Source organism: Anomaloglossus baeobatrachus, chromosome 9 (genome assembly GCF_048569485.1).
Source record: "Anomaloglossus baeobatrachus isolate aAnoBae1 chromosome 9, aAnoBae1.hap1, whole genome shotgun sequence".
NCBI lineage: Eukaryota > Metazoa > Chordata > Amphibia > Anura > Aromobatidae > Anomaloglossus > Anomaloglossus baeobatrachus.
In genome coordinates, this window is record NC_134361.1 from 208,742,568 (window position 1) to 208,755,823 (window position 13,256).

Here is a 13,256-nt window from a genome sequence, read left to right on the forward strand (position 1 = left end):
TGCCACCAGTTTGGCCTATTTCAGAGCTGCAACGTTACTGGAGTATCAAAAAGCACAAGGTGTGCCATACTCAGGGACATGGCCAAGGTAAGGAAGGCTGAAAACCACCACCTCTGAACAAGAAACAAGATAAAACGTCAAGACTGGGCCAAGAAATATCTTAAGACTGATTTTTCACAGGTTTTATGGACTGATGAAATGAGAGTGACTCTTGATGGGCAGATGGATGGGCCAGAGGCTGGATCAGTAAAGGGCAAAGAGCTCCACTCCGACTCAGACGCCAGCAAGGTGGAGGTGGGGACTGGTATGGGCTGGTATCATCAAAGATCAACTTGTGGGACCTTTTTGGGTTGAGGATGGAGTGAAGCTCAACTCCCAGACCTACTGCCAGTTTCTGGAAGACAACTTCTTCAAGCAGTGGTACAGGAAGAAGTCGGTATCGTTCAAGAAAAACATGATTTTCATGCAGGACAATGCTCCATCACATGCATCCAACTACTCCACAGCATGGCTGGCCAGTAAAGGTCTAAAAGATAAAAAAATAATGACATGGCCTCCTTGTTCACCTGATCTGAACCCCATAGAGAATCTGTGGTCCCTCATAAAATGTGAGATCTACAGGGAGGGAAAGCAGTACACCTCTGGGAGCAGTGTCTGGAGGCTGTGGTGGCTGCTGCACGCAATGTGGATCGTAAACAGATCAAGCAATGACAGAATCTATGGATGGTCGGCTGCTGAGTGTCATCAGAAAGAAAGGTGGCTATATTGGTTTTTTGGGTTTTGTTTTTGCATGTCAGAAATGTTTATTTCTAAATTTTGTGCAGTTATATTGGTTTACCTGGTGAAAATAAACAAGTGAGATGGGAATAGATTTTTTTTTTTTTTTTTTTTAACTATATTTTTATTCAAATTTTTCAATAACATAACACTGGCATAAGCGAATTCAGCATTGTAAATTCAACATTACATTGTCATATTTGATCATCCCAAATTCCATACCAATTTTTAAAATCAATAACCGTAACATGGCAAGATAAAGCAAAGGAAAGCAGCGACCCCTTAACCCATCATTCTTATCATTCCCCCCATTGAACCCTTGTGAACATGGTAATGACATATAATAAAGAAGTCCCACTCAAATCGGTTATTTCCCCCTCTCCTTTTAGTCAGCTTTCGGCCTTCCCTCCCCCACCTCCAAGCCATCCAATGTATCCTTCAATTTTTCAGTATGATACCAGACTGTGTCTTTGAAAGGTGACATAATCCTGACTATCTCCTCCCGAGTACAATAGGCCAGTATGAATTTCTTCCATTTGTTAAAGTGCTGTCGTATTCTATCCGCCCTCCTTTCTGCATCCAATCCTTCTATTTCAAGAAGATGCATGAGCTGACCCAAGATCTCTTCAATCGCGGGGACCCTAGACTCCAACCAATTTTTTAGTATCGCTCTCTTGGCTGCCAGAAGTATCACATGTATAAGTCTGGGTGGGTTAGTCATCTTCCCTTTGGTATCGTTCCCCTCCTCCCAATGGTGAAAAATAGCGAACCCAGGTGAGAGCCGAACTTCAAGACCCCACACCTTTTGTATACAACTTTTGATCTGTGACCATAATGGACTCAAATGGGGGCAGGACCACAACCCGTGAAGGAGATCAGTTCCACTACTCTTACACTTAGGGCAATACGTAATCCTGTCTGGCTTTGTTGCTGATGGAGGGAGATTAAAACCATAAATTGCCTTGTGCATAATTCTAAATTGGGTTTCTCGCCAATTCTCATTTAAAATTGATTTACGAAGAGCATTCCACCCTCCCCTAATTTTTACCCCCATAGACGGGTCCTCAAATTGTTTCTCCCAAGATTTAAATAAACCTTCCGGGTGCTGTCCTATTAATAGATCACGCATGGCTCCATAAAGAAAAGAGATAGATGATGAAGTTATTGAGTTCTTTACCAGACAATCAAAAGAGTTAAATACTACCTCCTGGGTCACATCATGCAACTGAGTCATAATACTATATCTCACTTGGTCATATTGGATTACTTGGTTAGGCCCCAGGCCATACTGCGCTATAATTTCATCTCTACTCAACCATCTAGGTTCTGAGGTGTGCAAGAGATGAGCAACAGTCCTTATACCCCGCACCTTCCACTCTTCAAACAGCTTATTGCTTGTCCCCTGCACAAACTCTGGATTCCCCCATATAGGCAAGTATTTGGATATTTTATGGGGAAGTTTGTAGTTTTTCCTCAACGCCTTCCACGCTGCAATCGTGTCTTTAAATAAGGAAGAGTGCTTGATTTTCACTGGGAGATTAGCCTGCCTAGTATGAAGCAATGCCACCAGATCCCAAGGTTGTGCATAGTCTCTCTCAAGCTCCAACGCTGAATAATGCCTAGAGCCTTTAATCCAATCCAGTATATATCTAGTCAAACAGGCTATATTGTAACCCCGAATGTTCGGCAAACTCAGACCTCCATGAACCTTAGATGCCATCAACTTCTTAAGCCCTATACGAGGGCGTTTCCCCCTCCAAATGAAGTGTGAAAAAGCTCTATTTAGCTGGACAATATCTTTATGCTTGAGAAGCAGGGGAAGTGTTTGAAGATGATACATTAATTTTGATATCGACATCATCTTAATTAGGTGGACTCTACCAATTATGTTCAATGGAAGGTCGTGCCATCTTTTAAGATCTTGCTCTATTTGGCTCAGAAGGGGTGGATAGTTTAGACTATAAAGGGTTGCCGGAACCTTACCTATTTTAACTCCCAGGTATGTGATATATGACTTAGCCACTGTAATTCCTTCAAAAGGGTTCTGCTCCCGTGTTTGAACATTTGTCCCTCCCAGGTATAGGAGCTCGCACTTTGACGCATTAATCCTGAAGCCTGAATACGCTCCAAACTCTCGCAAAATTTGTAAAATCTCGGGGACCTGCTGAGCTGGATTCGAAAGGAAAAGCAAAATGTCATCTGCAAAAAAAGCTGACTGAATTTGTCTATTATTTACAGAAATACCCTGGAAGGTGCTATGTGTAGATAACAATCGTACCAATGGTTCCAGAGCCAGATTAAAAAGTAATGGGGAAAGGGGGCAACCCTGTCTGGTTCCTTTCAGTAACGGAAAAGGGGCTGACAGATATCCTGGAATGTAAACTTGAGCCTTCGGATTTGTGTAAATTTCTCTAATGTAGGTATAAAATGACCCCGAAAAACGCATTTCATCTAGAACTCTATAAAGCCATGACCACTCAATATTGTCAAAGGCTTTCTCGGCATCTATTGTAAGCAAAGCGGGAGATTCTCCTTTCAGAGGCCGAAGGTTAACCCTATCCAGGACAAGAAGAACTTTTCTAATATTTAGTGTCCCTGATCTTTTCTGAATGAAACCGGCCTGTGCTGGGGAAATCAGTTGGGGAAGAATTATAGCTAGACGATTCGCCATAATCTTTGACATTATCTTCATATCTAGGTTGATAAGTGATATGGGCCTATACGAACCCGGATCCTTCGGGTCCTTCCCCTGTTTAGGGATCAATTTTATATATGCCCGGTTATTATTTTGGAAAGACGCATTACCGTCTAGTATGCTATTATACAGTTCTAGTAATGTAGGTAAGATCTCTTCCTTTACTGTTTTATAGAATTCTCCCGTAAATCCGTCAGGGCCAGGGGCTTTATAATTATGCATGGAGTTGATTGTCCCCAATACTTCTTCCCCCGTAATTTTAGCATTCAGAAAAGTGCGATGCTCTTCTGTGAGTCGAGGTAGTGTCACTTTAGATAAAAGATTATTATCAGGAAATTTGTCTCCCTTTTCCGACGAATAAAGGTTTCTATAATACGTGCCTAAAGTCTCAATTATTGTCTTAGGGTTTTTGTGTATCTCCCCCTTTTGATTTTTTATTTGCATGGGTCCCTGAGTTATAGTCCTATTTTTCGCTAAGTTGGCCAGTATTTTCCCTGCTTTATTTCCAAAGCGATGTAATGTAGCTTCTTGCATTGACCTAGCCATTTGTTCCCGTTTTTCCGCCCACTCATTAAAAGCTCTTTGGGCTATTACCCATCTATCTCTATGGTCCCTATCAGGATGCTTTTGAAAAGAAGTATATGCTTCCCTCAATTTATGGGAGGTTTCAGTAAATTTAAGATGAGCCTTTTTCTTCAAATAGGAAACATGTGCTATCGTTCTGCCCCGTAATACTGCCTTCGCCGTGTCCCATAATAACATAGGTGTGTCTTTATGTTGATCATTATGTACCATAAATTCCGTCCACCATCCCTTTAATTTCAAGGAAAAATCTTCGTTATCTTTAAGGAAGGAAGGATATCTCCACAGATAGTCCGTTCCTCTGGGATAAATGTTTGCTAGGTCTAGCACCACCGGGGCATGGTCAGAAATCACCAAATCCTGGATAGTAGCTGAGTGGAGCGCACGTACCAGGTTCCCTGAAATAAGGAAGTAGTCAATGCGAGACCAGGAGCTATTAGCATGTGAATAGTGTGTAAATTCCCTATCCTGAGGGTGCAGTAGTCTCCACGCATCCCATAAGGCCGTGGCATTTAACAGAGGACGCATAACTTTATCATGGCCGCGCGGTACATTTGGGGGGCCTTTAGCATTTTTCCTGTCCTCTAGCACAGATACCACCGAGTTGAAATCCCCCCCAATTATTAGATTAAAATGGGCATGTTCTAAAATTTTGGCCTCAAGTCGTTGAAAGAATGATTTGTTGTTTTCGTTCGGGGCATAAATATTAAAGATTTTATAAATTCCTCCAGGTATCTCCACTGAGACCATCTGAACCCTACCTTCCGTGTCCGCATATGTTTCCAGGACTTGATGTTGTAATCTCCTACTTACTAATGTAATAACCCCTGCTTTCCTTTTAACTGAAGATGACCCATAGACTCCTCCAACCCACAATTTCCCCATCCTCTGCATGTCTGAACCTTCCAGATGAGTTTCCTGAAGGAGCGCAATGTCCGGTTTGAGGCGATTAAGGTGGCGTAATATCTTAATTCTTTTTTGGGGGGAACGTAACCCCTTAACATTCCAGGTGACTATTCTCATAAAGCACATGTAATAAATGGAAATCCTGCCTTTCGTTTACCATGTTTTTGCTGCCCTCCTTTGCCAAAAAAAAATTCAACCAATTAGACAATTGAACATAGTGCTCACTTGCAATAACGAGAGTAGTAGTAATAATAATAACTCTGTGTAAAATCTCTGCTACTTCACTTGAATCCAAAATCCCCAAACATTTCAAACATCTCCCTCCCCTCCCCCCCCCAACTATACCATAATACTCAGACTTCACTTTTTTCTGATCATCTTCCAAGCTCAGTCAACCTTATACTTGTATAGCATTTCACCAATATAAAGGAGTGTCCCACCTACAAAGAAAGAGAGAAGGAAGAAAAAAAAAAAAAAAAAAAAGGTTCTCTTTCCTTTCCTCCGCCTCAGATTTCTTGAACTTTTTCCACTGCGGCTTCTCCAGCCTAAATCAAAAACAGGTGTCCCACCTTGAACTTCATACATCCGACATTTGTCTATTTGTCTCAGGTTCCCTTAAGTTCCTTGTTTTGTTGTCTCCGGTCCTTCGGGGAAGCTGTAGCGAGCTTCACAGAGCTCCCTTTGGTCACTCTCTGGTTCGGTGAGTCGTTGCGCCCTTGTCCTGGAGAATTCCTGAGGTCACGAGGACTGTTGATCCGCTCAATAAAGGCCTCTGCCTCCTTTGGACTTGAGAAAGAATTGTAGGATCCATCCTGATGTCTGATAATCAACGTTGCCGGGTACTTTAACTGGAAGCGTATATTTCTCTTAAATAAGGCAGAGCATATGTATGAGAATGCCCTCCGCTGCCGTGTGACCTCCGCAGAAAAATCCTCGAAGAGCAAGATGCGCGAGCCTTTCACCTCCAAGGGATGTTTCAATTTCTTGTATGCCTGTAATATTTCCTGTTTATCGGAGAAGTCCAAGTATTTCATTATGACTTGTCTTGGGCGTCTGTTATTTTCACTCTCATCACCTCTCCTTGGCGGACCAATGCGGTGCACCCTTTCCACTTTTCTCCTTCCTGCTACTCCCAGGGTTGTAGGAATAGTGGATTCACACAATGTACGTAGCTCACCAACCGGGTATGTTTCAGGCAGGCCGACAATGCGCAAATTGCTTCTTCTGGAGCGGTTCTCCAGATCGTCCACACGGTCCCTCAGGATCAGATTCTCCTTGGCCAGACGCATGACTGTAGTGTGGTCAGAGCTGAAGTCCTCCTCTAACGTCGACATTTTGGTTTCCATAGCCGCAACCTGTTCCACCGTCTCATCAAGTTGGTTCTGTATGGCACTGAGAGCTTTTGCTATTGATGCTTTAATTGTAGCGGAGATGTCAGGTAGCAAACGATTGGCGACTTCATCAGCCAGACGCTTATAATCCATACCCTCCACTGTTTTGAATACATCCGGGGTCCCCGTGGAATCCTCCATCTCCATCTGATGAGTATTCTCAGGTGACCGAGGGACACTTAATTCTGTATGGGCAGTCACAATCTTTTTTTCACACTGTACGCTGGATGTATGAGGATTTTGTGTTTTGGAGCTGCTACGCAGCAGGTATCTTTCCATCAAATAGTGAATGAAGGGACGCAAGTTTTGACACTGATTTAGTGTGGGTTGTCAGACAAATCTTGATTCTGCTCCCCCTTTTGTTTATTCTTACTTTCACCCCTTTCTCCCCCCTGCCAGAGTTATATGAATTCTCACTGTCCTGTAACTTTGCAGGGATGTATGTTTAAACTTCCCTCCTTCAGCTTCTTTCACTTTCTCCAGAGCTTTGCACTGATTCTGTATGCCTAGAGATTCAGCTCCTGCTTATGCACAGGTCTGGACAAGATGGGGGAAGGGCCCAGGGATTCCCGGCATTTTAACTCTGCTCTTTGCAGAACTTGTCAGTAGCGTGTTGTTTGCAGCTGATATCTTATCAGGACTCCAGGAGATTTATTATTCTGCTGCCGGTTAACTGTTTAGTGCTGGGGGAGTGAGTGCAAGGTAAGCTGCGTCCTGCTCTCTGTGTACAGATCTGATTTTAGTGCAGGGCAGGCTCCGGCGCCATCTTTATCATGCTGCCAGATCTTGAGAGGGAGGGGGAGAGCGAAGTTCACCGCGCTGTTTCAAGTGATTATCTCCACGGCTCCCCATGAACATCCCTGCATTCAGCAACTTCACTCACCGGTGGTATGGAGCGGGGGAGGCTGGTGGGATGTCCGGTATATATGTCAGAGCTGCAGGGAATGACAGAGCTCAGGCGTCCTGTGTCCTACATGATCAGCGCAGGAGCCGGAAGTCCCCTAGATTTTGTTTTTATTAAGTTGCCTAATAATTCTGCACAGTAATAGTTACCTGCACAAACAGAAATCCTCCTAAGATAGCCAAATCTAAAAAAAAAAAAACCCTCCAACTGCCAGAAATATTAAGCTTTGATATTTATGAGTCTCTTGGTTGATTGAGAACAAAAAAATCCTCTAAAATACAACTTTCCTAATAATTCTGTGTCGCCTAGGAATAGGGGGTACTCAGAGCCGGGCCAATGGGGTCGCTTCTCGAGGTATCATGGTGGCGTGACCCGGTCTGTGATCCCAGGCTCCACAACAAAAGGGGAATATGTAAAGGGGGATTGTCTGTGACGCCACCCATGGGTTGCGGTGATGAGATGGTGGCACCGCCGCTGCCTCTGGGGACCGTGCCCGGGACTGATGGTGTGGGGCAGCAAGGTGGGATCCCCTCCACGGGTAGGGGAGTTGTAGTCTCGGGCCCAATTGGGAGTTGTGGTGGTGGCAGGGATTGCAGGAGCAGGAAACTCACAGTTCGGTTGTCTTGGTGTTGGATGAAGCTAGGCTGATGTGTGTGGTCAGAAAACACAGAGTCCTTTGTAAACCAACTTGCCAAATGGCCGGTCACCATTGGCGGGTGTCTTCGGGTCCCACACCCAGATGTACAGCCAGGGGCCCTTCCTTCCACACTCTCTGTCTGTCTCTCTCTTGTCTGGACTAGTCCAATTGAACGGCCTCCGTATTGGGTCCCTCTCCTGGCACCGGCAGGCTCCAGCGCTGTCCCGGTAGCCTCAGGTTCCCCCGCTGCCGGATCTCCGTCGCCTGTGGCCCTCACTGTCACCTAGTCCGGTAGTCCAGGGCTCCAACCCGGCTACCACTTTCTCCGGGGAACTGCAAGCCTCGCCTGTCAGCTTTCCACTGACTACAGCACAACTCAACTAAATTCTGCTCTGTCACTTCCTTAACTCCCCTCGCCCCCTCCCTTTTCCTTGGGAGGGAGTGAGTAGGGCCTGATTGGCTGGTGTACATCTGGGTGGGGGTGGTGTAGCTGCCAAGGAGGATTAACTCTTTCTGTGACTACCTGGATTTTCCAGGGTGTCACAATTCTGCACCCAGTGTAGAATCACCTGCTGTCCAGGTTTTACTGCTGGGCCATTAGCACCTGACAGTCGAGGACCCCGGTGTCCTGATTCTTGCGCTTGGTCCTGGAAAGCTTGCATTAAGCTCTCTCAGGTAATGTGCTCATGGGACAATGTACCCATAGATATAACCGCAGGTACGGCCGCAGGTTTTCCGCAGCAGCTCCCCGGAATCCACAGCTATCCATTGCTGTGGGATTCCAGCGAAATATCTGCGGTAAACCTGTGAACATTCGTGTGACTTACCTGCGGAAGTCCCGGCCTCTATCTCCATAGTGGAGGAGCGGGAATTCCGCAGATATTTCCGCAGGAATAATTGACATGCAGTTACGTGCGGCTGTGGTACATCCGCAGCATATTCCGTACCTGTACATAACGCAGCATGAACACCGACACTCCCCATGTCCCATAGGATAACATGGGGAGTGTCTGTACTTGCTAAAACCTGCGGATTTATCTAGAAAATCCAGATAAATCCACATGTTTTCCGTGGAAAAATCTGCGAGTACATTGTCCTGTGGGCACATAGCCTTACAGCGACCGTTCACTTTGCTCGCCTCTCATGTTCTGAGGTTCCTCTTCCTGTTTCCCTGCCTAACCCCTCCCCAGCCCAAAATGCACAGGAAAGCTCGTCCCAACCAGGACTTGAGCTCTCCCTTCTGGCCTAAGTTAGGAAGTGTTATGTGTGATTATACCTGACATGGAGATTTCCCTGCTGCTTCCAGGCATAGCATTGCCCCCCCTCCCCTGGTGAGGAGAACAACGCCACTGTGGCTAATATGACCACTGGGGTGCCACACAGCTCTCTGCTCAGCGACCGTCTTCTCTCTACTCCTGACTTGTTCTCACAGTTTAGTTTCATTTTCATGTGTCTCTGTGTTCCTAACTCCTCCTCTAGGCCAGAGTGCATAGGGAAGTTCTCCTCAAATCAGGTTCTCGAGCTCCCCCTTCTGGTCTGGAGTAGGAAGTGTTAAGTGCTGGTCACCTAGCATAGGACACCCCCCCTCTTGCAGGCATAGCATCGCCCCCTTGGGGAGGGCATTGTTACTGTGGCAACCGGACACTTGGGTGCCACAAGTCTTCTTGGGATCTTGGATTTAGGGATCATCTGCCATTCTTCCTTGCAGATCCTCTCCAGGTCCGTCAGGTTGGATGGTGAACGTTGGTGGACGCCATTTTCAGGTCTCTCCAGAGATGCTCAATTGGGTTTAAGTCAGGACTCTGGCTGGGCCGGTCAAGAATGGTTACAGAGTTGTTTTGAAGCAGCTCCTTTGTTATTTTAGCTATGTGCTTAGTGTCATTGTCTTGTTGGAACGTGAACATTCGACCAAGTCTGAGGTCCAGAGCATCTGGAAGAGGTTTTCTTCCAGGATATTTCTGTACTTGGCCGCATTTATCTTTCCTTCAATTGCAGCCAGTCGTCCTGTCCCTGCCCCCATAGCATGATGCTGCCACCACCATGTCTCACTGTGGGGATTGTATTGGCAGGTGATGAGCAGTGCCTGGTTTTCTCCACACATACCGCTTAGAATTATCAGCAAAAAGTTCTATCTTCATCTCATCAGACCAGAGAATTTTATTTCTCATTGTCTGGGAGTCCTTCATGGGATTTTTTGGAAACTCTATGCGGCTTTCATATGTCTTGCACTGAGGAGAGGCTTCCGTCGGGCCAATCTGCCATAAAGGCATGACTGGTGGAGGCTGCAGTGATAGTTGACTTTGTTTAACTTTCTCCCATCTCCCTACTGCATCTCTGGAGCTCAGCCACAAAAATCTTGGGGTTCTTCTTTATCTTGCTCATCAAAGCTCTTGTTCCACGATTGCTCAGTTTGGCTGGACAGGCTGGTCTAGGAAGAGTTCTGGTGGTCCCAAACTTCTTCCATTTAAGGATTATGAAGGCCACTGGGCTCTTAGGAACCTTGAGTACTGCAGAAATTCTTTTGTAACCTTGGCCAGATCTGTGCCTTGCCACAATTCTGTCTCTGAGCTCCTTGGGCAGTTCCTTTGACCTCATGATCCTCATTTGGTGTGACATGCAGTGTGAGCTGTGAGGTCTTATATAGACAGGTGTGCGCCTTTCCAAATCAAGTCCTATCAGTTTAATTACACACAACTGGACTCCAATGAAGGAGTAGAACCATCTCAAGGAGGATCACAAGGAAATGGACAGCATGTGACTTACATATGAGTGTCTGAGCAAAGGGGCTGAATACTTATGCCCATGTGATCTTTCAGGTTTTCTTGTTTAATAAATTTGCAAAAATTTGTACATTTCTGGGGTTTTTTTCTGTCAAAATGGGGGATGGGGTGCAGAGTACATGGTGCCATTATTTTGAACCTATATACATTAGGGGTTACCTTGCCTCATTAATAACCTTATATATTTTCTCTGAGGTTTGGTTAATTATACCAGTCATTAATATTTACCCATTTGTGTCCATGGAGCCTCGCTCCTCTCTGTGTGTGCAGCACTGTGCTGATGATTTATGCCGGAGGCTGGCAAGGCACCTGCCGCTTCTGCGCATGTCTTGGTTGGCGTGGCTGGGACACACAGACAGTGCGATGTGGAGTCTGCTGCGCATACTACCGTTCGGCACTGTGAGCGGTGGAGTCTATTTTGCGTCACTAGACACGTAGCCAGTTGCCTGGGTCTGGTTGACAGCAGTGAGATCATGGACAGGAGGTCATTTTCCTCCTGACAATCTGATCATTGGATTATAGTTATCATGTGACAAGTTGGGGCACCGTATTAAAACATGGGTTCAGGACCACTTCAGCCACGCCCCTTGAGAATGTATAAAACGAAACACGCATTGGGGAATGAGCTGAGGAGGTCTGCATCACAATATGGGTAATTATTAACGTCTTGTTGTCCTACATTGATAGTTTCGAACATTTTGCAATGTTTTATACATTATAACTTTGGCTCTCTGTCTGGCACAACTGGGCTAAGGCAATATTGCTGTTCTAGACACCTTATATAAAGTAATGAGATTTATCGTATGGAGGTATACAGCCATCTAGTGGTCATTCAATGAATGTGCTCCATCTATTGGTCTATGATTGCACTAGACACTTTATTTTGATTGCTGTCTTATATTGACATGTTTGGGCGCCGTTTTAAAACATGGGTTCAGGACCACTTCAGCTACGCCCCTTGATAAAGCATAAAACGAAACGCGCGTCGGGGAATGAGCTGAGGAGGTCCGCATCACAATATGGGTAATTATTAACCCGTTGTTGTCCTACATTGACAGTTTTGAGCATTTTGCAATGTTTTATACATTATAACTTTGGCTCTCTGGCTGGCACAACTGGGCTAAGGCAATATTGATGTTCTAGATATCTTATATAACGTAATGAGATTTATTGTATGGAGGTATACAGCCATCTAGTGGTCATTCAATGAATGTGCTCTATCTATTAGTCTATGATTGCACTAGTCACTTTATTTTGATTGTAGTCTTATATTCACAATATGATTGTAGCACAGTTGCCGCTATATAATTTGCTTTACTTATCGGCCCCTTCTTTTACTATGTGAATATGGATCATGATATCTACCGTAAATCATTTTTTGTTGTTTTTGTGCTTAATGAATTTATATAAAAATAAACTGTTTTTGCTACTGACTCGAGTCCTCCTGTTTCTAAATGATGAATTAATTATGAATCTTTTTTAAAATTCCACATTTTATTTGCACAAATGTTAGAATCTTGTGTGAAAACGACGGAGCTTTTCTATTCAGAATTCATCAACACCAGAATGAAAAATCAGCAACAAATGCAAGAAAAAAAGAAAAACACGGAGGAAACTGCAAAAAAACGCCATAAATCTATAGAACGATGAACGCTGACAACATTGTAAACGAGGATTTTATTTTTCTTTTCTGCAGGGGGGATTTTCAGTAAAAACCACATTAATTAAATTACAACCAATGTCTGTGTTTTTTTTTAATTATAATAAAAGCAGAATCTGCAACTTTCTGTAGGTGTAAACTCAACCGATGTCTCCATTTGATAATTTTTAAATTTTTTTTTATGGACCCTGATGCAAAGTTTGGACCTGCCCCCATCCCATCAATTGTACACCAGCAATCAGGGAACGGGCATTCCACTGACACTCAGGGTACGGGATAATAATGGCAACACTTGGCTCTTTCTCTCTGCACCCATCATTCCTGTGTTCGGATATTCATCTTGTCCTCGGCACCCAGCTTTCCCATGCTCTGCTATACATCTTTCCCTCAGCACCCAGCTTTCCCATGCTCTGCTATACATCTTTCCCTCAGCACCCAGCTTTCCCGTGCTCTGCTATACATCTTTCCCTCAGCATCCAGCTTTCCCATGCTCTGCTATACATCTTTCCCTCAGCACCCAGCTTTCCCATGCTCTGCTATACATCTTTCCCTCAGCACCCAGCTTTCCCATGCTCTGCTATACATCTTTCCCTCAGCACCCAGCTTTCCCATGCTCTGCTATACATCTTTCCCTCAGCACCCAGCTTTCCCATGCTCTGCTATATATCTTTCAGCACCCAGCTTTCCCATGCCCGCTATACATCTTTCCCTCAGCACCCAGCTTTCCCATGCTGTGCTATATATCTTTCAGCACCCAGCTTTCCCATGCCCGCTATACATCTTGTCCTCAGCACCCAGCTTTCCCATACTCTGCTATACATCTTTCCCTCAGCACCCAGCTTTCCCATGCTCTGCTATATATCTTTCAGCACCCAGCTTTCCCATGCCCGCTATACTTCTTTCCCTCAGCACCCAGCTTTCCCA